At 47.0% G+C, this 3,329-nt stretch overlaps 1 pseudogene; it reads right to left on the bottom strand.

The window, feature by feature from the left end:
• Positions 1 to 1,180: 1,180 nt before the first annotated feature.
• LOC137728244 (ACT domain-containing protein ACR9-like) lies at positions 1,181 to 1,961 on the bottom strand (annotated as a pseudogene).
• Positions 1,962 to 3,329: the final 1,368 nt, after the last annotated feature.

The raw sequence follows: 3,329 nt of genomic DNA, 5'->3' as shown, positions 1-3,329 counted from the left end.
CAGATAAAACATATACATCACCGTCCATCATCATTCCTTTTTATTTTTATTTTTATTCTTTTCTTTGCTTTCGGTGGCGCTGATCCACCATTCATTTATATATATATTTCAGATGGTGCCAGAAGCACCACCATTGTTTTTTTCTTTCTTTTCAAAATGGGCTGATGGATTCCACCATTATCTTTTTTTATGTCTTCCACCATTACCTTTCTTTATAATTTTTTATGTCTTTCATCATTAGTCTTCTTTTCCCTTCTTTTTTTTTTATTTTATTTTATTATTATTATTATTATTTTTATATATATTTTGATGATGGGCAGAAGATGGAGCAGAGCTTCGGGATACCGGTGCTTCAGCAATGAAGGGCACGGGGTCGAGCTTGGAGCCGGGAGCTTGGAGTAGTAGGAGGTAAGAGACGGAGAAAGTCTTTGGGTGTGAGTTGACAAACTTTGGTTTTGTCAATCACATTCAAAGGCAGCAGCAGAGGCAAGCAGATGTGAGTTGACAAACTTTGTTTTTGTTAATCACATTCACAGGTAGCGACCATGGCGGAAGTGCAGAAGCAGCCAGATCTTGAGGCAGTGCAAAGCGTCGAGTTTGAATACCGGCTAGTCGTTTGACAGCGGTCAATGAAGCTCTTCTCCAATTCAAATGCAGCAGCAGAGTCAAGAAGATGGATGAGGTCTTTGGGTGTGAGTTGACAAACTTTGATTTTGTTGATCACATTCAAAGGCAGCAGCCATGGCGGAAGTGCAGAAGCCGGAGGCTGAGAATGCGGGTATCCTGGCTGCACAGGTGCTGACTGACCATAGCCTCCTGGAGTGCTGGGTGACTGAACGGTTTGCCCATAAACTGCAGGATTTGCAGGAGGCTTTTGTGCTGGAGGTGCTTGAGCTGAATCACCCTGAATTCCGTAAGAGGGAGTGCGCTGCTCAACCTTAGAGAGAGACAAACTGCCCATACAGCAGCATGAAGATCTTACTGGGGTAGATGGGCAGTATGGAGAGCATGGACGAAGAGCTCAACGAAGACGCTGCAGACGACGTCGCTGGAGAGCTATTGAACTGCTGTTGCTGTTTGCTACAAGGGACGCCGCTCGCTGCGGAGGGAGTGCGCTGGAGCTTGTACCTGTGCAGCTTCCATGGTGTACATAATCTGAAGCAAGTTGCTGTCTTGTTGGTCAGAGACGAAGATTTTGACAGAGAAGTGAAGAGGCCGCCTGTGAAGTTTGATAACTGAAAGTTGTGGTTTTCTTCAACTTTGTCATATCTGGACTAAGAGCTTGAGACCGGGTTTCTTTATCCAATAACTCACACCTAAATAGCTGTTCAGCTACCGCAGGAGAAAGGGAAGGGATTCCATGGTGGGATTTATACTTGGGACCTACCAGCTGAAGTTCGCAGCTGATACATGACTCACCCAAAACATCACGCAATTGTTTTATCATCTCATCTTGGCGCTCATTTGTGTGTAAAAGGTCCATGTTATCTGTTATAAAGAAAAGGTCCAAGACCCTATCATCGGGGGTTGTCGTAACTCTCACTCGCTGAATCGAAAGCTCAAGCTCTGAAAGAGTTTGTGTGACATCATACAACAATCCCTTGCGGTCGAGGCAAAGAAACGTCAACAGATAAACTGGTGAGGACGACGATCGTGTGGGCTGCTGGTACAAGTAAAACGACACTGAACATGATGGGCATACAGATTGTAGCTGGTTCTTCAAATTTGACAATTTCACTGCTGGGGAGCTGGAATCAGGTAACACCCATAACACTACGTAGCACCATATCCCATCAGTCGAAACATCTGCTTTTTTCTATTAGAAGGCCATAATCGAGGATGATTATGCAAATATCGCACCCGAGGCCGGTCTTGTTCGGGCAATTGATGGTGATGATGCAGGGCTCGCCAGGCCGCTTTCCTTTCTGGATCATAACGACGTCGTCGCTCGGCACACCCATACCGGAAACCCGAGAAAGACCGACCAAATCGGCGCTGTAAATTTGACGGTGCCAAGAGCTTCGGGCTGGGGTGATATGTGGAGGTCCTTCTCCAACATCTGGCTGCCGTACCCCTCCGACGCTGACGAGCCCGAATCGCACGCGTAGTTCAGCTTGTCTTCGACTGAGCTATCGTTGAGGAAGGTGAGGCCGGCGCGCTTAATGGCATCGAATAAGGCGGCGGGTACGTCGTGATTGGTAACGTGGAAGGCGCCCCAGTCTCTGCAAGCTTGTCCGATTGAGGCCCGAACCAAGTCGCGGCGGGTCGGGTCGGAATAGGTCGATGATGGGAACGTTGGTTGAGGATGATGGTTGGTTCGGTCGGTGCTGGGGATTGAGAAGCTGATCGAGGTTATCGACGAGGACTGAGCCGGAACGAGAAGAGGGTCGTCGATTGAGGGCATATCGTCGCCTGTGTTGAGCTCAGAGAGCATGCTCTGGACCCACCCGGAGAGATCCGACGGGTTGTAGTGGACGGTCTCAGAGAGCTGAGAAATCCCATCTTCCTGAGCCGACCCCATGACCATTTCGAGCTGCTCGAGCTTCTCCGCCACGTCGGCCATGTCGTCGGACCGAACCTTGTACCCCCAAAACGGCGAGCAGCTCATCCATGTCGCCGCCTGCGCTGTACCCATCTTGGTCATCTTCCCAAATCTTGGCCTTGCCGTTCAGGGCGGAAGACGAGGGTGATGAGTATTCCGGTTTGGAATTGTTTTGACGTGCAGTTTCAGTTGCACAGCTTTCGCGGTGATCTCTCTTCATCTTTTGGGTTTGTGAGAAACAGAGGAGGAAGAAGGCACTGAAAGATATAGAAAAACCCACTAGGCTTTGTCCATGTTGGTCAAATGGGATTTTGGGCTAGTGGAATCCGGCTGCTCGAGCGAGCTGGGGATGATGATGGCACTGGGCCCGGATTTGGGCTTCCATCGATTGAGAGAGAGAAGAGGGTAAAGCAGAAGGAGAGAAGAAGATGGTGACTTGGGCCGAGGAGCTGCAAATGGTGACTTGGAAGGCTTTTAATGACCAGGCCGATTCGGCCGCTGGGCTTAGACTTTTTTTTTTTTTTTGGATAGAGAATATATATTTTTCTAATACATAGTAACATATGTTTTTTTTTTTTTCTTTTCTTTTCTTTTGTAATAAAATTGACTTTCTTTAATGAAACATTTATTTATTTATTTTGATGTGACTGTACTTGAAGTTTTGAAATTTCAAGTTGCCTACGTACTCTTCCAAAGAAGAGATCAAGTCATAACGTAGTTCAAATGAGTAATGGTTTTGATGATGATTTTGGTGATGATTTTGATTTTGCCGTACACAGTTTATGCT

This window comes from Pyrus communis, chromosome 3 (assembly GCF_963583255.1).
Source record: "Pyrus communis chromosome 3, drPyrComm1.1, whole genome shotgun sequence".
In the NCBI taxonomy this organism is placed as follows: Eukaryota; Viridiplantae; Streptophyta; class Magnoliopsida; order Rosales; family Rosaceae; genus Pyrus; species Pyrus communis.
This window is presented reverse-complemented; position numbering and strand designations above follow the sequence as displayed.